At 41.1% G+C, this 25,447-nt stretch overlaps 1 long non-coding RNA gene across 4 annotated transcripts in view; it reads right to left on the bottom strand.

Moving 5' to 3' along the window:
* The window catches only part of LOC131405685 (uncharacterized), a 105,419-nt gene extending 81,394 nt beyond the window's left edge, over nt 1–24,025 (bottom strand). For 3 of the 4 annotated variants that reach the window (XR_009220011.1, XR_009220013.1, XR_009220014.1), the window contains exons 1-2: nt 23,907–24,025; nt 19,277–19,376 (exon numbers count right to left, since the gene is read on the bottom strand). This is a non-coding gene — a long non-coding RNA (uncharacterized LOC131405685). Of the gene's footprint in view, nt 1–19,276; nt 19,377–21,179; nt 21,283–23,906 lie in introns of all 4 variants that reach the window. The other variant, XR_009220012.1, reaches the window with a different exon arrangement.
* Nucleotides 24,026–25,447: the final 1,422 nt, after the last annotated feature.

The raw sequence follows: 25,447 nt of genomic DNA, 5'->3' as shown, positions 1-25,447 counted from the left end.
AAGGTCACAACAGCAGCAGTACTGTTGGTGTCCCCGAATCAGCCCTGGTGCTTGATCAAGTGCTCTGGTCAACAGATCTCAATGACTGAAGGAATGACTGCCTTTGTCATCCAAATCTGTAATGGCAGCATGGAGAACTGACTACCCGTTGCCTCTTGCATTTCCTGAAGAATGGCTGTCACTATAAAGTCTGTGACTTGGCACACACATGCCTAAACATCCTGAGGAGCTCTCTCCCTTTCAAAGTTGCCACCAGCGTGTTGATGAATTGTCTGTGTTAGGAAGCTGTATATTTATTCCAATGATTCTGCCACAGACCAAAAAGTTTTATTGGCATTTCCCTCAGAGCCTAAGGATAATCCACATGTAAGAGGATTTGGGGAGAAGCTGTCAGCTAAGAGTTGAACTCCCAAAACTAACACAGAATCATCATTTTCCAAAATTTGTGTCTGTGTTAGATTGTTAAAATTTCATATTTCCAGTCGTGTGGAGAGACTGGTTTGGGAGATCGGTGCGGGTTTGAATATGTATGTCTAATAGGCACCCTCAGTAATTATCAGTTTGGAAAACACTAACATAATGGATTGGATTCATCTAGGTAGAAATGGGTTATACAGGAGACTTAGGAATCACAGAAGTCCAATTAAGTTCATTAAGGTGTATCCTTAAAACTGGAGTGTAACCAAAGAAAACCAAAACTAATTATTTACACTGAGAACTATTTAAAAAATAAATAAAAAACACGTGCTGATACAAGAGTAAGTGTCGGAATGAAGTCTAAAAAAATAAATTGGAAAAAGATGTCAGTATTACTAAACTGAAAGAATGAATGAATACACAGATAAGCCAAAGCAAAATTTCAGCTCCCCTTTGATAAGAGAATTTCAGAAAAGTTCTGGCCATGGCACTTGCTAGAATTCAGTATACAGCTGACCAGGATGACACTTTTAAAATATAAAACTCATCTGAATGCAGATGTTTCAACATGAGTTACTTTTGAAAAGCCTTATTACTTTTAAGTCACATTATGTGGCACTGATTATAACTAAGTGTGTGACTTTGGGCAAGCTGCGTACCTCTGTGGGCCTCTGTTTCCTGCCTAGAACATGAGGTTAGATTGTTTCTGAGTCCAGGTAATCTATAAGCTCCTACAGCCCTCAAATTCTTGGGTTCTATGACGTAACCATCTCTCACCTAATGCACACACAGCGATCCCTGCTGCTGACATTGGCCTGGAATATCACGGCCTCACTTCTAGTCCTTCCCAAAGACAGGCCCTGTGAGCCAACCTGAGGCTTCAGGCAGAGAAGGCAAGCTGCCGCAGAACAGTCAGGCTTCTCTGAGATCATTGCCTGGCCTCTGACGGGGTTTTAGGTCCGTGTTCCAGTGATATGCCGTGCTTTCAAATTATTCCTTCCTTCCCAATGGGCATTGTCCTGTAACTGCTGGTCAAGAAATGCGTCACTTAGCCAAGACCCCAAGGTCAAAGGTGAATATGATTTTCTATCACCTTTCAAGGACTTCTGTTCACCAATAGTTATCCAGGCAGACACTTGTGGTTAAGAGTCTCTAAAACAATATTCCTATGAAAATGTGTCAAAAAAGTAAGAGAGAAAGAGAATTGTGTCCTTTAAAAAAGTAGAGATAAGGATAAAGAGAGACAAAGAGATCTTTATATGTTAGGGAGATTAGAGCTATGTACATATTAACCTAACATACAAAGAACTCTGGAAAACTGAGGAACAAATGACTAAAAATCTGATAGCAAAAGATATAAACAGAAAATTTACAGAAAAGACATCAAGCAATTCATAAACATGTAGAAATGTGTTCAACTTCAAAATAGTAATAGAAATACAAGTTAAACAATACTGAAATGTCTTTTTTTTTTCAAGTTCTCAAAACTTAAAAACCTTGACAAATGTTTTGCTGACAAGGCTGTGGGGAAGCAGTAACTGGTATATTCCTGGTTTGTTGTTAGTGCCGTCAAGGGGATTCTGACTCTTAGGACCTTGTGGACAGCAGAGCGAAACCCTGTCCGGTCTTTTTGCGCCATCCTCTCACCTTCCAGCACTATGTCAGACAATGCTCCACTGCTATTCATATGGGTTTCATGGCCAATTATTTCAGAAGTTGGTGGCCATGTCCTTCTTCCTAGTCTGTCTTAGTCTGGAAGCTCCACTGAAACCTGTCCACCATGGGTGACCCTGCTGGGATTTGAAATCCTGGTGGCACAGCTTTCAGCATCATAGCAACACGCAGCCACCACAGTATGACAACATTCAGATGGGTGGTGTGGGTCTCTGACCGGGAAAGGAACCAGGGCCAGTGAGAGCAGCAAATCTTAACTTCTAGACCACCAGGGCTGGCTATATTTCTGGTAGAAATGCAAAATGGTTCAATTCTTATAGAGGGAAATTTGACAATATCTAACTAAAGTACACATACGTTTAACTTTTGATCCTGCAAACCCACTTTTATGACTTTACCCTAAAACCATATCTCTACCATTGGAAAAGACATATCAGCAAATTTATTCATAGTAACAAAATCTGTAATTGCAAAATTTCAGCAGCAAACCTAAATTCTCAACCAAAGGAGAGTAGTTGAATAAACTGTGGCGCCTCCATTCAATGGAGTACTGTATCACTGTAAAAAAGAAGGAGGAAGATCTCTATGAAATGAGATGGAGTGATTTATAGAATATAGAGTTGGGTTAAAAAGTGAAGTGCAAAGAATGTAGATGGTGTGCTACCTTTTGTGTAAGAAAATAATGGTGAAGTAAGAAAATATACTCATATCTACTTATTTTGCAAAAAGAACAAACAGCAAGAATAAACAAGAAATGAATGAGTTTGGTTATCCACAGGGCAGGGGTAAAAACAAGGTATAAAAGATAAAGGAAGGAGTGAGAGTTCTTGGAATATATTTTTTAGGTGTCATTTTGGCTTTTGGAAGTATGTTACTGTTTTATTTACTCAAAAACATAAAGTTAAACCAATAAGAATAGAGGTGGATGGGAAATCTAAAATGGAATACAAACAGCAACAAAAGAGCCTTACTATATATTTCAAATAAACAATATAAATACACTGAAGAAAAATAAAATAATCTGAATAACTTTTGAACATAATACTTTGCCTATATAACCTTGATCTAAAGACAAAAAGAACAACAAACAAATGTTGAACTCTACTTTAGTATATTCCTTTTCCTCAGTAATGTAGATAAATAATTCTGAAAACTTTTTCTGTGTGTTGAAGAATTAAGCAAATGAATAAGTATTTTGATGACATTGGGGACCAGGTTTTTTGATTTTGGAGAAGAGATATAAACACGGAAGGGGTAGGCTAGGAAGAATCTTGTATTGTTGGATTGGAATTAGATATAGTATGAATTTATAGTTTTTAATATATATAGATATAGAAATAGGTGTGTGTGTGTATCTTAGCTCTCTGCTAAAACAACCTAGAAGCTTTGATATTCCAATAGTATCCAAATCTGGTTGCTAAACACCATTCCCCACTAAAAGGAACCAGGAGTCCCTGGAGAAACGACTGATTATAGGGCTCAGGCAGAGAAAATACACGATGAATCTGGACTATCTTGTGTCAGAAAGTAAACAAGTGCTCAAAAATAATGAGGATATGTCAAAAGAATATAAGAACCAGCTGAAAGGTGCTTCTACTGGTCAAATCTGAGACAATTTGAACATCAAAATCAATAATTGTAGTAATGAATAGTAACCCATTGAACAAAAATAAGAACCCATTAGTCCATGCTAAGAATTAATGATACCAGTAAGTGCTCCCTTACAACAGAACATCAACTAATAAATGTAGAGAAAATGGAATTAGAAAATCAACATTTTGCAACCATCATAGTCATAATTGATTCTGGTACGAATCATTAAGAATGACAAAATTAGTAGATAAAAGTTTGATGAGATACAGTTTATTTACATAATCTCAAAACATCTCGCCACGAATTATTCATTAATTAGCAAGGGAAAAGTAGTAGCTTTGCAGTGGAGAAATCTGACAGACACCACCTTAACCAAGTGATCAAAGTTAACATCATCAATAATGGCTTAAACTGACATCCAATGTCTCCTTACAGAATGCACTGAGAAGGACACAATATGTAGGATTCCTGCCCAAAGGGCATAACCTGAATCTAATCACGAGGGAACATCAGACAAACCCAAATTGAGGGCTATTCTGGAAAATACATGGCCTGTACTTTTCAAAAAAATGTCAATGACATGAAAGGCAGAGAAAGCTGAGGAATAATTCTAGATTATGCAAACTAAAAAGCCATATAAACAAATGTAATACTTAATCCTGTATTGGCTTTTAGACCAGAAAAGCAAAATTGCTAAACAGGACACAACGGGTGAAATTTGAATAAGGATATAGATTAGATAATAGCATTGTGTAGATTTCAAAATTTTCTGATTTGATCATTGAATTTGTAATTGAATATCCTTATTTTAAGGAAATATACACTAAAGTATTTAGGAGTAAAGAGGTATGATGTGTGCAAGACACTCTCAAATAGTTCAGAAAAAGATAAAGCAAATAGGATAAAATATTAATTATTGGCAAATCTGCATGAAGGGTATTTCGAGGGTTTTTTGTACTATTCTCACAACTATTCTGTAAGTTTGAAATTATTTCAAAATAAAAAGTTTTAAAAAAGAAAAAGAAATCACTTGGGGTCCTTCTAGCCAGTAGTTGAATCTGCCAGGTACTGTTTTTGGCTTTTATATGGAGCTTGAGAATTACCAGTTGGGTCATGGGAAAGCCCTGAGACCCAAAGGCAACCTCAGGCAAGAGCTTGTCAGAAAGAATTCTAGTCTCCTACCTCGAAGCCCTCAGGCCTCTGTCTATGAGGTCACCAGCTGGCCCACTAATGTGTGATCCTCACAGAAGGGAAGCGAGAGTGTTAAATGTCCAATTCATAGCCGTGACCCCAAACTATTCATGACTGTGCTTTATTACAAAAAGACAGCAGGAAAAATAATTTTTTAAAAAGACAATCCCAAGAGACTTCTGTGACGTGGCCAAGCTTGTTTTCTAGCCAGAAATCTCAGGGGGCTTACATGAAGTTCCCCATAGAGTACGGACTATGGATTACAGAGTCAGAACTAGGCTTGTGTCCCTGTGCTATAACTTAATAGCTGCTTAATTTTCTGAGCCTCAGTTTCCTCATCTGTCAAATGGACATAATTGTGCCTACATCATACACCTGTGAAAAAGATTAAAAAAAATAATATGCATGCATATATAATACATGTGTCTAGCACCTAAATTATGCTAAATTATGTTCAATGTATCTTTTTTTTCTTTTCCTTTCCCACAAATGACAAGAATGTGCCTAATAGCATAAATATCTTTAGGATTGTGGCCAATATTCAAATATGAAAAGTAAATTTTAAAAAATTCCAAATGAATCAGTGGTAAGTAGATTAATTAACTCCAATCAAGAAGTAAACTAGCTGGAGCGACAGGCTCAAATCAGAGGAAAGAATTGGATAATGGTCTAATTTGAAACCAGAAGGTCAGCTATGAAAATAGCTCCATTTGAAAATAACAAAGGAGTCTCTTGCTATCCCCGTGACTATTAAACAGGTGCTCAGCATCTCCTTCAGCTCACAGTCGGGGCACCCGGCGTTCAGACCTTACCACTGTAGCCCCAGCCAAAACTCTTGGCCAAAAACAACCCCAACTTGCTTGAGATGGTAAAAGCTATCTGTCAACTCTGGAATGTTTAAAATTAAATATAGAGATGATGAAATAAACCAAACCATGCTATTAATAATTTGTTCATACATTTAGGAATAATCTGTGTATATTTTATATTTTAAGTATTTGGAGTGTTAAAGAGATTTTAGGAAATTTGATAGATTTGGGCTTTGATTCTAATTTAAAACATATAACTGAGTAGTTTATTTTAGACTTAGATTTTCAGTTGAAAGATAAAGAGAATTATGCAAAATTTGTCAACAAAACCAGAATGCATATGATTAACTTGATTTGGACCTCATTCATTAATTTAATTAGATTTATTAGAGTGACAAGGCTTTGGTAGGTAGAAGTGCTTTAAAAAGTCAGATATTTTCAGTTTATAAATGCAGTCTAAAATGTTCCAGGGAATTTTATAAATTAAGATGTAAACAGATTGTTTCAGGGAATTTGGTCAGTTCAACTAGTCAATCAAACTGTAATTAAATAACTCCCTGCATTTATTATATTTATTTATAAGATAAGAATTGTAATTTGAACTTGAACGTTTAAAGATAAGCAGATTGATTTTTACTTTTTAACTTTGCTAAATTGAATATTAATTTTAAAATCTCGAGGTTTAAATTGTATTTTGTGTCCATGAAAACATACAGCACAGACACTAAATAACTCACCTTGACAGGTCCAATTTTTAGGTTGATGACCACTTAGATTTCTATTGCATTTTGTTTCCTAGGAGTACTAGATACAGAAAATGGAATTTACTCAATTTTGAATTAAATATTTTGAAACTATTTTAACCCTCAGGAGATGAAAAAAGGAATAGGAGGGAACAAAATCCATGAAAGGATCATAATGATGATGATGATAACGAAAACTTATTTTGTCCTTAGTGTGTACCCAGCGCAGCTCTAAGTGTTTTATAGATACTACTCATTGAAACCTCCTAAAACCCCATGAAATTTTAGAAGTATAAGAACAGCATAGAAGAAAAAATAAAATGCTGTGCGGGTCATCACAATCTAGGAAAAATTCTTATCTTAGCATGTCAATGTTTTCTAAGCAAGCAAATGTTGAGGAAAGATTGAAGCGTTATTTAGAAGTGAGAGTTGATATGACTTATTGGAAATAGGACATTAAGGAAAAGGTGGCATCTTCTCCCAGGTCCTCAAAAAGCAAAGCCTAGGCCAGAGTTATGATCATAACAATTTATTTGGTAGATGGAAGCCCAATGAGGTGAGAAAGAGGAAAAAGTGCCACCCTGGCTCCTGTTCACAACAGGAAGCAAAGAGACAGGGTCGCTCAGTAGGCGTGTTTATTCAGCACGCAAGACCCCTTAGAAGGGCTGCAAAGAACAAACATCGCCAGAAGTAATCCACAAAAGAGAGGACAGAGAGGGACTTTATCTCACCAGTTACCGCCCATCTTCCATTTACCAAAGAACCCTACAAAGAACCCTAAGGAAGGGGTGAGTGGAGTGGTAGAAGGTGATGAGAGTTAAACTTTGAATATGTTTAATCGGCTCTTCTGAGGTGTCCAGATGGAAATCTCCAATAGGCAGTTGAGTGTAGTTGGAGTCTGTAGCTCAAGAAAGAGAAAGCCAGGTTATTAGAAGGTTGGGTACTGAGCACGCAGCGTGTGCTAGGCTGGGCCACTCAGAAATCCCCTCAAGGAATGAAGCACTCATTCCCACCCCCTCCTGCTGCCAGGACTGTTAGCTGCTGGTGGCTCATGGCCAAATCCCTCTTTAGGAATTACCTTTTATCAAAGGAAGCTGCCTTGCCTGAGTATGTGCACTCGCCCTGTGCATCCAATGACTGGTTGATGTGAGGTTGCAAATAGCTGCCCCTTTTGCCTCAATTCAGGTCATCTCTGAAAGGCCATCCCAGCTCTTGAGTTCCCTTGAATTGGGTGATGCCACTGTTGCATCTACTTTGCTACTCTTCCCTCTGCCAGTCCTGCTTCGACGAGAATGAGGGAGAAGGAGAGGACAAGTGTGAATGGAGGTAAATTTATTTTCACTATGGGGAAGGTTAGATCACCCACTGAGAGGAAAACGTGCTGGAGGCAGGGGAGTCAGAAGCCTGAAGACAATAAAGACATTAGAAATAGGCACTGGGGACAATGGCAGGGAGAGTTGCCCAGTGGAATGCCACAGAATTACTGAGCAGTGATGAGGGCCAGGTTGAGAATGAGGTCACCAGAAATTTATAGCGGCAATCATCATAGTACTAAACATGGTATGTTATAATTATTCACAGGCCCTCACAGCACATGTGCCTGACAAGCTGAGGATCCAGGAAATGTTGACTGAATGAATGAACCCAGTTTCGGTGAGCCCTCCGGTTAAAGGGCCACATCTCCTCCACCATCATATAGTTTCATCATCTAAAACCATATGACAGCTATCCTGGGTCTATCTCTTTCTGACATTTTTAGTCTAAAGAAATGTTGAGGTAGAAAATGCACCTTCCTCTGCTTTTGTACAAGCTTATCATATGTTATATATGTATGCTTTGTAATCCCTGTATGCATTACGTAGTTTTCCAAAGATCACTGGGCAGAGCAGAGCTCTGGCTAACTCAGATCACCTGACTGCCATTCCACATACTGTGCCATGAGATGGGCTGTGTGAAACTGTCCAGGAGTTCCAGATGATTCAATAGACTGTCAATATTTCCTTCCCTCCTTCCCTCCTACTTTCCTTCCTCCCTCCCTCACTCTTTGTCTCCCTCCCTCTTGCCTCCCTGAGCATGGTACACCTCTTGGAATCTTTTCTGACCTCCCTACTAAGCTGTACCCCAGCTTCATTAGGTTTAGCCCTCATTTGCACATGCTCTTGACACCTGGTGTTTGGTGGCAGAAATGGCTGGTAAAATTCCGCACTGATTAATTTCATGTTTAATCTAACTGATACTTCTGTAGCCTTTGCAAATAACCTTTTTGAACAAAAACTGCAACGGCTCATTCCAAACCCGATCAAAGAGGTATGCATGACTCACAGCCACTAAATAAACATTGACGCCTGATGGCAGTAATATGGCTATTTATATTCAGAGCCTGATTTAACCAGTGGCATTCCTGTAATAAGATAATAAGCATGAGCTGTTTACTAGGGAAAAAGGAGAGTCGGTGGTGCTGGTGTTCAATAAAATCTCTTTAGAGGCAAATGAGTCTCTGAAATTGGTTGGCAAATACATCCAGAATGAGATGTGCTAATTAGTTGCTGTTACTGATTTTCTAAAATGAAGTGTTTAAACTTAAATTAGCCCTGAAATTTAGTACAATAAAAAATACTGGATATATAATATCATGTTGAGAGTCTTAAAGATTATGCCTAATATATGTCTAGCAATACAACTAAAAAAAGGAACTCTGCACCTAAATCATTAGATTTTAAACAGAGACTGTCTATGAAGGGGTTTTATATGTGGAGAATTATAAGCATAGATATTTGAACCTCAGGTTCAAATTTTTTGTGTTCAGAGAGCACTTGTAGGTGATCCTCTTGGCTATACTGATAGAGATCTATTACTATCAGCACTTTAATTTTTAAATATAAAGAGCAAAAGAGTGCAAGAATTATCTTAATGGAATTTGAATACTCTTTAAAAATAGAACAACCCACTTAGAATCCCACTCAGATCACAGAGGTTCTAGGTAAGCAGGTAGGAGACAACTGTCTAGATTCAGAAATAAATGATGAAAGCATCAAGCTTGTGAAGCCTCCCCCAACACCTTCCAGTGCTTTCTCCTCCCCGGAAAGAAGAGCAGCGGATGCATTGTGCTTGCTTCCTTTCTCCTGCTATCCCTCCACACAGCCCCTTCCAGCTGCTAAGGGTGCATCTTCACACCTCCATTTGCACTGCTTCCTTCGCCGAGTTGGACGGGACGGCCTCTCTCAGCACTTGCGACTTCAAATAGTGAGACAATCTCAGGAGACATCCAAATATTATTTTTTTAAAAAGGTAAATATTACATCTAAAAAGATATGGTCAAGTGATGAGAGGATTCACGTTGTGTCTCCGTCATATTTTTTTTTCCAAAAACAAGTTTGAGTTCAAGAACCTCTTCTTTGAATTTAGCTGGTTGAGATGTTTGTTTTCCCAGAGCAAACGGTTATTCTTCTTTTCAAGCCAGCTAGATGGGCAAATGTCAGTGCTGTGGCCCCAAAGTAGGAATGTTCCCAATGATAGCAAAGAGTTAATTCATTCATTTGGGTTCTATTGATGTATAGTTAAACAGACAAAGGTTGATTATTTATTTGTTTTAATTAAGATGTTCAGTCTTTATCAGAGTCTTTAGTCACCAGGGGTAATTAATTATGGACATCTTCATTTTCATTTCACAGTGGGACCCCCAGCTCAGGTAGCAACATTTCCAGCTATTACTGAGACCTAGGATTGTGGGGGACACTCTCATATAGGCTAGCAAATAATTGAAATTATAAACAGAATGCTGAGTCATGAACATGTAGTCTTCCCTACATTTTTCAATAGTATTAATTAAGGTTCTCTTGAAACTAACTCTGGCTAGCTTAAGACAAAGGGGAATTTACTTGACAGGATATTAGTAATCTTACAAAATGTAAGGAAGACTTGAACAGCCATGCCTCAGAAGTGCAAGAACCACAGCAGTCACAGAGACATGAAAACAAGAGTTTCTGGGCTTATTCTGCTATTTTTATAGCTCAGCAACTAACATCTGGTTCCTTTGTTTCTTTGTTTAAGATTCCATATTCTTAGACAAGAAAATCTGGTTGGTCCAGTTTGGCTCAAACAAATGACCTGAACAAATCGATTATGACTAACAGAAGAGGGGGTCAAGGGTGCATAGTATGGACATGGCTTCTGTGGAAGTCCCCAGAGACTGGAGGATGGCTGTCAGCTGGGCAGCAAACCCAAGGGGCCTCTGCACCAGTGCTCCTCCATCGCCAGTCCCCAAAACAATTTGATGCCAGTCCAGGAGAGGGTAAGGAGCATGCACCAGAATCTAAATCAACACACTGCTCACTTCATTGAGCAAGTCTTGCTATTTAAAAAATGTCAGCTCACCTAAAGAGTGTGCTTAGTGGCAAAGTGGGTTTACATCCTGGTTCAGTACTTCCTACCTCCTCCTGGACCAGGAGCAAAGAGTTTGCTGACAGGCAACTGCCTGTGGACCACCCCTTGAGCAGCAGTCTCTTCTCTTCAGGCCTGTCTGACTTTATGGGACTGGTACCAGAGGAGTCAAGAACATAGACTTTGAAGTCACCTGGGTTTTAGTTCTTGCTATGCTTCATAGCTGAATGACCTTGGGCAAATAAGTACTCCTAGCCTCATTTTCCTCATCTAAGTTGGACATAACAATACTACCATATTAGCCAGGACTCTTTCGATTGCAAGCAGCAGAAATTCAAATCATTAGGTTAAACTAGATGAAACTGTTGATATCTAATCTGCAAAAATGGCAATTTTATATGGTTCAAACTTATAGCTTAAGCAAAAAGAGATATTATTGGTTTATGAAACTGGAAAGTATAATAGCGAGGTAGGTGCCACACGCATCTGAATCTAGGGCTCAAATGAGTAAAGAGAAGCCCTCTCTTTTCTGGCAACGAGAATTGGATCACATGGCATATAAGGACCCCAACTGGCCCTGCTTGGGTCGTGCTCCCAACCCCCAGCCCAATCACTGTCAAAAAAGACATGAAGTCTCATGATGGGCAGGGCTTGGGTCATGTGCTCGGGAGTAGGCAGGCCACTGTGATTAACAAATTGACAGACCTGTCAGATAAACCCTTTCTGTCTTGTTCAGTCATATTCCTAATGCCTGGCACATAATGGGTGCCCCCAAAATTAGGTAAGTCACTGATTGGGGAAGGGGTAGTATGCAGGCTCTCCAGTCAAAAGAGGGGCAGACAAAGGCAATAGCATTCCATGATGAATGCCTACATCATCTGGTTGTTGTGAAGATTCAACAAGAATGTGCCGCACATGGGACAGGGCCTGGCACATAGCGGCATTTTCTCTGCAGTTTACATCCGGTCAGTGTGGGAGCCTGAATTTTCCACGCAGTGACTCGCACATAGCATGCACCCAGGTTTTTTGATTGACTGAATAAGCTAATAAGTGAACTCATGAATAGACAATGAGCAATCTGGATCTCATATCTTCCTTTGGAAAACGTTTTTCATCCTATTGCAATTTTTATTTTGTCTGAAGTTTTCCTATCAACAACCAGACAAGAATCATACAATCAACAGAGCAAGAGCAAACAGGCATTAAATTACAACTGGAGGTGTTTTAGTTAAAGACTTACATTGGGAAAACATTCTAGAATCTGGAAAACAAATCTTCTTTGGTGAAACTTAAAGAAAACAGGCTGGTTTTTGTTAACAATTCTTCCTAGTGGAAGGGGCAGATGACTTTTAAGAGTCCTTGCCCACTGACTGGAAGCATTTGTATGTCACATTCCAGTCCAAGGGGGACAAAGGAAGGGGGACGGGAGCAGGAGACAGTGTCAGGATGTTTGGCTTGGAAGTGTCCGCAGAGCTCCTCTAGTCTAATCCCCTCTTTTTACTGAAGAGGGAACTGAGGCCTGGGAAGACGAAGAGGCTTGTCTAAGGGTAATGGCTGGTAAGGGGCAGAGCCGAGTCCAGATCTTTTTAGGCCATGACCAGTATTTGTCCTCCACACTACACCACAGGCAGTGGTGGCTCACCATGCACCAACAGTGCCCCAGTCACCCTCATAAGGTGGACAGGGGAGCATGTGAGGAATGGTAATGCCTCAGTGAGAAACTAGGAAAGACCCTCGTGGGGTAAAGGGTCAAAGGGTGGGGGTTAGTGTGCCCTGAAGGATAATCCGGCTCCACTTTTGGTCACAATCCCCACGTAACCTACACCTTCCCACCTGCCACCTGAAGACAATCCAAAACGTACAATATATTCTTTTTAAATATTACATGTGTCAAGCAATTTGAGCAAATAACAAATTAGATTATTTTATGAACACTTCATTTTGTAAAATAAAATTCAGGACACATGACTCTGACAAAGGATATTTGAGCCTCTTCTTAATAGGAAAAACATACATTTAGGTGCTGAAATGTTGACTTTGTGGATTTCTTGGGAGAACAGGCAGCTTATTTGCAACTGGGACAAATCCAGAACACGTGATCACTCAGAGGGTCTGGGCATCACGTGTGTGGCAAACTGTTAGTTACCCACCAATATCAATTCTCCCCTCCCTCACTGGCAGAGCTCCTATATTGCTGGGAGTAACCGGATTCCCAGCCTAAATTGTTTTTATGATTTACAGGAGATGTAAGTAAAAGTTTTTGAGGCTTTCTAGAAGCCCCTTTAAAGGTTCTAGCTGGCAGGCCCCTTCTGTCCTCTCTCTTTCTTTGTCTTCCAGATGCTGATCAGACGGCTGAAGCTCCAGAAACAATACTATAAACATGGGATGAGGATCCATCCTAGGGATCACAGAATGGTGAGCAGCAAAGAGCTTGGGTCCCGAAAACCTCCTGGGCCCACCACAGCAGCCCTGCACTGCCACTTCTGGACGTCTTACTAGATGAGAGGAAAATAAAGCCCTGTCTTACTTAAACCAATTTTCAGATCAGCCAAGGCCAGTTGCTGACTGGTGCAAACTCATGGTACGGTCATGGCAAAGTAAGGAGCCCCTTCATGCCTGTTTCTTCCTCCATAACAATGAGTAAGAGTACTAACTAGCATTAAAGAACACAGAACATAGTGTTTTAAAATTCTGTTGACTGAAGCCCCAGAAATTTTTTGAAGGTTGTTTGAAGGAGTGAGGGGGGTGAATACATGGTATCTGAACTCCACCAATAGTCAATCAGAACAGTTCCTCTTCTATTTAATTTGTGTGTGTGTGTGTGAGGAAGATCAGCCCTGAGCTAATATCTGATGCCAATCCTCCTCTTTTTTGCTGAGGAAGATTGGCCCTGGGCTAACATCTGTGCCCATCTTCCTCCACTTTATATGGGACGCCACCACAGCATGGCTTGACCAGCGGTGCATCAGTGCGAGCCCGGGATCTGAACCTGCGAACCCCGGGGGCCAAAGCACACACTTAACCACTACGCCACTGGGCCAGCCCCTCTGTTTAATTTTTATATTGAGTTTTCAAGTAAGATTTGGAGGGGAAAAAAAAAAAGAATTTAAAGGCAAAAATAATTTGAAAATCACTGGCATAGAAAAATGTTCAGTCCTTCATATGTGAGATGGACACTGGGACAGGAGCATGCCACTGCTCCTGAGTGATATGGGAGTGGCTCCCATAGCACTGACATTTCTGACCCCCCAGACTCACTGTACTTACTTACCCAAGAGTTCAGTAGCCTTCCACATAGGAAAAAATTCCCATCTGAGATTTAAAAAAGAAGAAAGAAAAAAAAGTCCTGGACCTTTAATGAAACTTTGAGTTCTAACCAAGTTATCTCTTAGCAGAACATCTCACCTGGGCTCTGAGGAAAGAGCTAAACCACAAAGATCTTGGGACCTTGGAAATCAGCCGTTGTCTGGCTGAACCCCACACCCATCCACAGAACTAGCTTCAGACCCCAAGAAAATGATATAACCACGGCCCTTTGATTATAGAAGCCTCCCCTGCATGGTAGGCCACCTCAAATAAGAAACAGCTGAGAGCTGAGGCTGATACCCATACAGAGTCCCTGGAGCAATCCCAGACCCTGACTCCAAATTCTCTTTCCTAACCGACTTGATTTCAACTTTTGACTTGCAATCAAGCTACAGCTTGTTCTGCTCAAGTCCTGGGCTCTGTTTGTCTGAGCGTGATCACTGTCTGTCTGTTCCTCTCACTTCGTCAGGGCTGTATCCCATTGCTGAGCCTTTGTGAACCCTTGCCTTTAACCCTTGCTCACTCTGCACACTATCTCCAACCTACATATATGCCGTTCCGACCATTCCCAGCTGCCAAAATTCAGACTTTTCTGGGGATAGTCAGGCTGTCTGCCTTTATTTGTGTGTGTGTTCTCAAACATCTCTACACAAAGAGCTCATTCAAATAGATCATGAAAATAGACTAGATTCTATTTGTATTGCATCTTACCTTTTTTTCCAACTCTATTCTCCCACCCCAACATGGCTTCTGCAAATGCATCCTTCTGAGTGAGTTATTATATGGTGATGGAAGAAATAAAAGAGGAAAAGTGACATTAAAAATTGAAAGAAAGAATTTAGAGAGTAATTATGAAGAGAAGATGGAAGGTTTCTGGTTCCTATTAGATTCAGTGAGGTGATGGGAGTGCTAGATATTGTTTATTAAGTGCTAGATATTGATTATTGAGATCTCGGCCCTCAGCATCTATTTCTACCTCTTTCTATGCTCCCCTTTGGATCATAGGGGTTGGAAGGCTTAAAACGATATTTTTGCAACTCCCTTTCTACTGGGGTTTTAGATGTGATATTATCTTCTGCCAGCAAAATGTACTCGGGCTATCTGGCATGCAGAAGGGAAGCGGAAGGCATTCTTTCTGGGGCAGTGGTGACTGATGAGCATGCTCCTTCAAACATGAGCTTTTGCTGTGGCCAGACTCCATATTACACTGTCTGATGACCAGCTTCATAGATAGTGGGCAGCTGGCAGGCTGGCAGCAGTTTCCTGACCTCTGGGTAACAGTAGAGAGCAGATGGAAGGGAGAAAGAAGTCTTATTGGATTAAGTAAGGTGGACGCAGCCACACACCCTTAGCTGCAAGAGCTCTAGCTTCTTACCTCCTGATCCCGCCCTGCCCGCCCCCCAAAAACTACAGACAAATAACTGAGACACTGTTCCTTATATAGGAGCTTTAAAATGAGACAGTATTAGAATGACTGCTGTTCACAAGATGCAAGGCTGGTTCAATATTCAAAATCAATCAATGTAATCCACCATATTAATAAACTAAAGAGGAAAATCACGATTGTATCAATTGTTACAGAAAAAGCGTTTGATAAAATTCAATACCCATCCATGATAAAAAAAAAAAAAAACTCTCAGAAAACTAAGAATAGCAGGAAACTTCCTCAATTTGATAAAGAACATCTACAAAAAACCTACAGCTACCTTATATTGAATTGTAAGAGACTGAATGCTTTTCCTCTAAGATCAGGTACACAGTAAGGATGTCTGCTCTCACAACTGCTATTCAGCCGTGATCTAGCCAGCTCAATATGGCAAGAAAAGGAAATAAAAGGCATACAGACAAGAAAGGAAGAACGAAAATTGCTCCTATTTGCAGATGCAGATTTTCTGCATAGAAATCCCAAGGAATCTGAAAAAACATTCCTTGAAACTAATAAGTGAGTTCAGCAAGGTCACTGATACAAGATGAACATACAAAAATGAATCACAACAATAGAAAAATGAATTGTATTTCTATATTCTAACAGTGAATAAGTGGAAACAAATTAAAAATACAATACCATTTATAATCACCCAAAAAAATAAAGAAATGGAGTGACTGCTGTTCACAGGTCTCTCGGCTGCCAGAGAGCCCCATTCTGACATAAGACACCTCTCCACCCTGACTCTAGTAAAGAGGTCAGGAAACCTTGAGTAAGGTTGGAGGTATTAATTTCGGGCAGTTAATTACATTCTTTCAGCATCCATCTCCCTGAAGTTTTCACTGGGCAAATCCTTCAGGAGGACATCCCCATTAGCTATTCATTTTTCTTTCACACTGACTGGAGAATGAAGTGACTGTTGGCTGTGTCACACAACTCGTCGAAATTCACCCTTGGGTGCAGTGATCCTCAAATAATTACCAAATGTAGTTCAGGTAACTGAATTAGTGAATTACATTGGCTCCTTTGAGATGAAAGACTCTTTAGGAATGTGAAATACTTTGGCTCTTTGTTATTAATAACCTGAACAATGAAAGAACCCAAAGTAGTATTCAGTATGCTCCAGGAATGGGATGACTAAAATTAAAGAATACAATTGATTTTCATTTTCCATACTTTTCATTTTCTAACCCTTTCATTTCAGTAGTCAGGACTGAATATGACAAGTCATCAAATCCCCTCTGATGTTAATAAGGCATCAACTACAGGGGTCTGGGAAGAGAAAAATTCAGCCAAAGTGTGGCAAGTAGGTGATTCTCCTCCTTTCTATGATTTATTGCCATTTCCTCTCACCTGCCCTATTACAATACTTGACAGGTGAAAACCTCCTACCTTCACTTGCTTCATTTTCTTCTGCCTTAGTCTAATTTTCCAAAATTAAGTTTCTCAACTACTCTTCTACCCTTCAGACAATTGCTCCCATTAGTGGTGCCCACCAGAGAAATGTAGGATGCCCTCTGCTTAGTGCTCTGCCCTGGGTGTGAAGAAGACAGAAGCACAGAGGGGAATCTTGGCAGACAGCTTGACCTTGGGGCAGGAGGGATGGGAGTGATGGGAGGTGGTAAAGGGCTGGCAAGTCAAGCTGCAGTCTACCTAAGGTTGGTAGAGGGCTGAAGGTGTTGGTGGAGATGCTAGGCCCTACTCACGCTGGATATGGGTGTGCCGCATTTATTGATCCCAATTTACAGTGCCTCATTTTTAGTTTTCATTTTTTAAGCATTGAGGGTTTTCTCTTTCTCTCTTCAAAATATCTTTTGGGGGCTGGCCCCGTGGCATAGCGGTTAAGTGCGCGCGCTCTGCTGCTGGCAGCCCGGGTTCGGATACCGGGCGTGCACCGGCGCACCGCTTGTCAGGCCATGCTGTGGCAGCATCCCACATAAAGTGGCAGAAGATGGGCACGGATGTTAGCTCAGGGCCAGTCTTCCTCAGCAAAAAGAGGAGGATTGGCATGGATGTTAGCTCAGGGCTGATCTTCCTCACAAAAAAAACAAAAATCTTTTGAAGTGTAATTTATTTATTTTGGAATTGGAATAGGTAATACATTCACAGAGTTCATAACTCAAAAAGCATACAGATGTATACAGTGGAGTGTCCCTCCACCTACTCATATGCTCCAGCCACCCAGTTCCCCCTCCAGAGGCATCAGTGTCATGGACTTCCTACTTTCCCTTACAGAAATTTACAAGCGAATTTGTATAAGGCGCACCCTCACCATCTTTTATTTACATAAACGGTAACTGACTATTCTTTTCTGTATCTTGCTTTTCTCACTTAATATATCTTAGAGAGCATTCCACACCAGTACACAAAGAGCTCCTCAATCTTTTTTAATGATGAATAGTAATCCATTATATTAACTTGTCATCATTTGTCTAACCACTCTCCCATAGGTGATGTTCATTATTTCCAATTTTTTGATACTACAAACAAGGCTGCAATGATTAACCTTGTTCAATAAGTGATTTCCACATATAGGAGTATGTCTGTAATTTAACAGAATTGCTAATAATAGAATTATTATAAATAATCCTATAAATAGAATTGCTGAATCAAAGATTATGTATATTCATAATTTTGACAGATATTGCCAAATTGCCAATGCTCATCACCTGACACAATATCCTTTGCCCATTTTTCTATTGCGTTGTTGGTCTTTTTCTTATTGATATGTAGCAATAAGTTGCAAATAGATTTCCCAGTTTGTCCATTGACTTTTGACTCAGCTTTGGCTGTTTTTGCACACAGACATTTTTTAAAGCATGGTTGAATTTTTCAACCTTTTATTTTATGATTCCTGTAATTTGTGTCGTATTTAAAAAGGTTTCTTCATTCATAAATTACAATAAGAAAATCTTTCATGTTTTTTTCATATTTTTATGATTTCACATTTTCATATTTAAAATCTATAACCTATCTGGAATTTATCTGGTGGTGTAAGGTATGGCTCCAACTTGAATTATTTATTTATTATTATAGCTGGCTACCCTGTCATTGATAAAAAAATCTAGTTTCCCCCAGTGATTTGAAATGAGACTTTTAACATATGCTAAATCCCTTTATGAACTTGGGTCTCCTTATTGATTTTCTATTCTGTTTCATTTCTCTATTCATGTGCCAGTGGCACCCTGTTTTAATTTTTAAAAACTTAACTAAAATTAATTATACCTCAATTTTTAAAACTATTTATGTATCTCCCCACAGCGACTTTTCCTTTGGGTCAGTGATCCAATAGAAATGAGGTTTCCTGTCTGTGTCTTACAACTTTGTTTACTTCCCCTCAGATAGCTCATGACCAAATTTTTCTTAATCTTCTAGGAAAAGAAATTTAGCCTCTATCTTCTGAGCGGTATAGTCAAATAAATGAAATAATCTCAGGCTTCTAAGGAGATGACCATAGGAATACCATATTGCACTTTTTCAAATCCTAGTGCATAAGAGGTTCACAGGGAACATGCTCTTTTGTTTCTAAGGCCATCACTTTAACATAAAATTATATTTAATGAATATTTACTGTATGGCAAGTTGTTTCAGTTAGGATGCTTTGGACTTCAATTCATAGTATTGCCTTTCACAATAAGAAAATGCATTAATTTCAATAACTGTAATTCTCAAGGGATGGGGGGTTGGGTAGGCAGATTCAGTAGCCTGGCCACATCATTTCAGATCCAGGATCTTACCGTTTTTCTGTTCTGCCATTCTTGGTGTCGGCTCCATTCGCAGGCTGATGGCAAGATGGCTTCAGTATTTCCAGGTCTTCTCTCCAGACTTGACAACACTCTGAGAAAGAAGAGACAGCATCTCTTTTTATTCTCTTTCTTAGGAACAAGGAAACATTTCTCAGAAGTCTCCTATGTATCATTGGCCAGAATTGAGTAACATCCCCATTCTGAATCAATCACTGACAACAGGAATGTGTTTATCTTTAGACCAATCAGACCCACCCCTGGGCTGGGGAAGGGTGAGTTTCCTCTAAGGCCCATGGCTGCCTGGAAGAGGGTGGATACTTGCACAAAACTTGGATTCTAGTAGTAATGGAAGTGGGTAATGGAGACTGATAATGAGGTCTGCTCCTTTCCCCTCTCTCTTTCTCTCTCCTGACTGGTTTCCTTTGCTAAACATCCAGCAGTGTCCTCCTCACACACACTTAGTTTTTGGTAATGTATTAACTGCAAACTCATTTAGTCAATAAACACTTAGTGAGCTCATTCTATATGCCCAATACTCTGTGAGGAGCTGAGGACTGGAGGAAAGAAAGACAGGGATCCTGATCTCAATGATTTAATGGGAGAGGCAGAAAATTAAGGAATTCCATAACACAGTGATAAGTGCTACGTACATAATTGAAGGGTGCTATGGGAATTCTAAAGAATGAGCAACTTCATGGGCAACTTCGTGGTAGAACAAACAAGGAATGTTCCAGCTGGACTTTGAAAGATTAATAGGTAATCAAGGAAGAAAGACATCTAGGCAGGGGAAATAGCTTGTACGAAAGACCAAGTGAACATGGTGGTGAGGCGCTGTTTCACCCAGGGAATGAAGGCACCTCTGGGGAGGCTTTGGGCCTGGTTAGCAACGTCAGTTTGTACTGTTTAAGTGACACCATCAGTGGATACCATCTCTAGGAAGTTCTGACAGTGGTTAAAGCTAATTGTAGCATTCAAACAGATTATTAATCAACTTTCTGAGGTCATAGACCACCTCTAAGAGACCCTTAAATCTTTCTTTCACTTCACAGTCAAGCTTCTTGCAAAAGATATCCACGCTAACAATCTTCGCACTTCCCTTCAATCCTCAGCCCCAACCCAGTGACGTGAACAACATGGTGGTTGCTCCTGCTCAAGTCACCAGTGGCCTCAATAATTAATTGTGAGACACAAAATAGAATGAAACCAGCACCACCAACAAAAAAGACTCCTCCACATTCTACCTTCCAACTACACTGAACTATTTAAAATTCACTAATTACATTGATTAATACATTTAGAGACCCATGGCACTGAAAGTATGGTTTCTTTCTTCCACTTCAATATGAAATTAAAATTAAGAACAATCCTAAATCATAATTTTTCCCACAAAGACTTCATTTTTTTTTTTGAAATATCAAATTCTTTAAAGAAAACACGCTGTCTCTCCCCCCCCTCTCTCAGTAGCGCTGCTCCGTTGCTTATTTAAGCACATGCGTGGTCCACCAGGTCAGTAGTCCAGCAATAAACACATTTGTACCTCATTTATAGTGGGCTGAATGTTGTCCCCCATAAAAATATATCCACCCTGAACCTCACAATGTGATCTTGTTTGCCATAAGAGCCTTTGCAGATGTCATTAAGGTAAAGATCTCTAGATGAGATCATCATAGATTATCTAGAGTGGGCGTTAGATCCAATGGTGAGTCTCCTTATAAGAGACAGAAATACAGAGACACACATGTGGGGGGAGCACCATGTGAAGACGTGAAGACAAAGACAGAGATTGGAGCAAAGGATCTACAAGCCAAGGAATACCAAGAATTACTGATACCACCAGAAGATAGGAGAGAAGCATGGAACAGATTCTCCCTCAAAGTCTCCAGAAGGAACCAACCTTGCTGACACCTTGATTTCAGACTTCTGGCCTCCAGAACTGTGAGAGAATACATTTCTGTTGTTTTAAGTTACCCAATCTGTAGTAATTTGTTACAGCAGCCCTAGGAAACAAATACATTATTCTATAACATTTTGAATTAAAATCAGGGAACTTCTGATTATACCCCAACAAAACTCACTCCAGTTAGCTCAGGAAGCAAGGAATTTATTTTAAAGAACTACAGTTTCACAGGACACAAAGATAAGGAATTAGGCCCTCTGATTTTGGAGCTGGAAACTAGAGCTGGGACGGGAAGTGACTCCTCATCTCTGAGTCTTGTAAACTCTCTCATAGTGCTCTCTCTGTGAGTCACCCCTTCCCCCTCTCTCATCCTGTCTCCTGTCTGGCTTCCTTTGCTTCATACACTCTCTGGGTGTGCACGGCTCATCAAGGTGACTTTAGCCCCAAGTCTCTTTTAGTCTCTTTAAACTTGAAGCTCACTCCCCCACATCTAACTGACTTTGTCTTTCAGCATCCCAGTTACAGATTTTCAGGTGAGAAACTGGGTTGGCTCAGCTTAGAGTTACCCAAGGGCTGGACCCCCAGCCAGCCATTGGATGCCCATCTCTGGCACAGTTATAGCACATGAGAGGTGGAGTCTGTGCTGGTGAGCACTGCCCCTTCCGCAGGCTGTGGGCCAGAGCTCCCCCTGCAGAGGCCACAGGAGTGCAGGCAAAGCGTGGCCTCTCGGATGCAATCTGGTCATTTTTTCTGCCTCCCCCTATAGACTCTGAACCCCTCAAGGGCAAGAAATTCAGGTTGTGTTGTCTTGTTCATCATAGTCTCCTCCAATATAGGTCAATATAGGTCTCAGCGCCTGCATCATAGTAGATATTCAAGATGTTTGTCTAATAAAAAGGAATTAGTTGAACTTTATAGGATTGTATCTATTCAGTATACCAAGAAAAAGGTAAATGTTTATAACACTTGCTCTCTGCTTTCTTGACAAAGTGGTAATTTTAAAGCTGACTTGCTTCCTTTAGCTCATTCTTGGCAATAGCAAAGAGACTATCTCTACATATTTAACAAAATGGAACTCGCAAACCCATACAACCTCACCACGTTCCATGGTGTATCTAAGGTAAACAGTTCCCTGATCTCTCTCTATTGGTGTCCAAACCCCCTAATCTTTTGGCCTGCATATGACCCTCCTTGACAGAGAGCTCAGGCAAAGAGGCTCTTTGGGCCATCCTTTGCCTCCAATTATGGGTTCCTTTTCTTCCCTTTTTTAAGAAATAGATTCTTTTTTCCCCAAAGAAGATCTTATTTTGACCAAAAAAAATCTGATGGAAGTTTCTTTCAGGAGTCTGCTTAGCTTTCTAGAAACTTTTCTTTTGCTTTAGCTACAGCTGGTTTGTTGAGACCTTTTCCTAATAGCTTATCACTTGGGTCTAACCCTCCCCGAGCACACAGTGCTGTGCCAGGGCCTGTTGAAGATCAGAAATTCAAAAGGACTAGAAGAAGACATAACCTACGTTATCACAGAGCCCACAAAGTATGGGGGACCCCGCTGGGCCAATGCTCAGAGAGGGCCCAGGAATCATCAGTGCCTCAGCTGTGTGAGATTTGCACACCAAAAGGGTCATGGCCTTAGAAACCATGCTTCTCAGTCTGGTGGGGAAAAGATGGTCATTATTGTGCTAATCAGATGGACAGACTTAGCCCTGAGCAGGAGAAGAGAGAGACAGGATAATTCCTAAAACTATTCTCTTTCTTCCAAGTCAAGCAGCCCTCCTGGCTCATCTGAAGGCCCCCCCAAATTATCATTAAAGCTACCACAAGGGGGAAATATTAGAAAAGGAGCGCGTGTAGGGCAACGTTATACCCTGCAAGGCGCGGACATCATAATTCCTTCCGTGATGAATTGGAGGTGTAGAAATCTAAGTAAAATAATTTCTGTCCCCAAACTATAGCTGTTTCTAAATTTAAAGTCAATCACCTCTTCTCTTCCTTGTATGTACCAGCAAAAGGCCCTGAGTGCTGTCAAAGGGCTGCGTAAATGGTAGACCCCCATGCAAGGGCAAAGCATTATTGCAACCCACACTCATGTTTACATAGTCACACACACACACACAGCATATACACACATATGCACTTGTCCAGTGAGATAAATGGCCCAATTGCTCAGCAACCAATGCCCAGTTCTCTGCTGGCTGGATTTCCAAAGAGCCAAAGCCGTTGCCCAGTATTAGTACTGTGCTCACTTCCTCCAGCATTTACATCTCCAGTTCACCAAGGAATGGCTAAGGGAGCTGGGGTCCCCTGCACAGGGACAAGAGATAACTGCCAGCGTCCCCATCAGATACCCAATAACTGTGAATGAGTGGATCATGTGAATGAATGGCGCCACTGGGCAGTTGGACCAGCATTAGGACAAGGCCAAAACATTTTGTTCTAGAGTCTTGAACATCCACAGAAAAGGCCTGAGGCAGAGGCAACCCAGATGGAAAATGGGACTGCTTCTTCCTGGAAAATTACCCTTCCACCCCCACCCACCCCTTTCCCATTTCTCCCCTCACCCTGGTGAAAGCTCCCAGTCAGCCCAGGCAGTGACCTACCCACTCCAGCTCACTTCCCATTCATTCATTCACTCACTCATTCAGCAAACATTTACAGGCACCTACTGTGTGTCAGTCACCGGGCCAGGCCCTGGAGATACAGGGTTACCAGACACAGCCGGCTTACCAGACCCTGCTGGGGAGAGGGTGGGAGCTGGTCCTCTGCTCCTCTCATTCCAGGCATGCTCCGCACAAAGCCATCTCTTCAGAGAACCACGGCTTCTCCATTTCTTCTTCCTGAGGCCTCACTCTCATGCAGCAGCAGTGACTCAGAAAATCTCTGTCCTTGCCGTTGCATTGTAGGATTTTTTTTTAAAGCAGCAGCCTTACCCTCCAAGAAGCCAATGGCTTAGGCTAATATTTGCATGTATTTGCATTTCCTTGGTACCTACAGATGGGGAAAGCGTAGGGAAGGGAGTTTTGCCAGCAAATGAATATGCGCCCTGGGCCAGTCCTCAAAGCACTATTGCAATTGACAATTTAAAATCAAGAAGCAACTTGTTTAGCTAAAATTCAGGTAATTTCTATCACTCCACTCTGGCTCTTCTTCCCCTGCTAACTCACAGCTCCTGAGCCAGCCTGTGCATCTGTTCCAGTCAGTTGTAGGCGAGCTGTATTTTGTCTTGGTCTTACATGCACTGGAAATTTTCTTTCTCCTCTTAATTCTTCAGGTTTTGGTCATTTTCAGAGAGCTCTGTGGGCACCCTCTGGTGGCTGATGGAAAATTTTACCTGCAAAAATTGCAGTTTAACAGGGATGGCTTTATTTTGCAGTCAGGCTCTGTGGTTGGATGTTGGAAACTGTAAGTTTATTTGCTGTACTTTGCACCGTGTCTTTCATCACACGATACGTGAGACTGAGCCTGGAACAGCAGCTTTGCCCTCTCAGGAGGAATGGCACCTTATGGAAGGGCAGAGCTAAGAAACAGAGCGTGGCTTGTGGGCTGCAGTTTTTCCAGGTCAGCATGGGTGAGGAGGGTGAGGGCAGCCCTTCTTTGGGCTCTCGGAGAACTCACCCCTGAAGGAAAATCTCCTGCATTCCCAGAGCAGGCCAGGCTCCCTGAATGGCTTTCTTCCCAGAACTCCTGCTCCTTTGCCAGTCCAAGTGGCAAGCATTCCTGAGAATCTTCCTGGTCTGCAGGGAAGGGTGGGAACAGAGAGGGAGGAAGGAAGGAGAACCGTCTACCTGAGGATGACCCCCCAGGCCCTAAAATCAGAGGATCTGATGAGCAGAATTGCTCTGTCGACACAATAAATACCACCACCTGATTTTCCTTGGTTCTTTCTCCATGGATTTCATTAGTCTCAGGATACTCCCCAGAGTCAGCTAATGTTGCCATCATTTTGCAAAAAGAGGCCCCGGGAGGTTAAGCACTAATGTGACTTCACCCAGCCCATCAGCATGGGCCAAGAAGGGAGTTTTGTCTCCTGCCTAGTAGTGCTCTGGAATATTTACCTGCGGCTGCTGTGTCTCAGCCACAGCCCACCCCTGCATCTGTCTATCAGAGCAAGCCACGCTCCAACAGGCAAATCAATCGTGACAAAGCCTTAGTAGGGCAAGATTTTAAGGAAGTGTACACTTGAGGCCAGGGAGTAGCAATATCACAAGTGGGTTCCAGAAGCCAGAAAGAAAACCAGGTTGCTCAGATTCCAGATTCGGCAGTCTTAG

The sequence above is a fragment of the Diceros bicornis genome, chromosome 5, assembly GCF_020826845.1.
Source record: "Diceros bicornis minor isolate mBicDic1 chromosome 5, mDicBic1.mat.cur, whole genome shotgun sequence".
NCBI classification, from domain to species: domain Eukaryota; kingdom Metazoa; phylum Chordata; class Mammalia; order Perissodactyla; family Rhinocerotidae; genus Diceros; species Diceros bicornis.
This window is presented reverse-complemented; position numbering and strand designations above follow the sequence as displayed.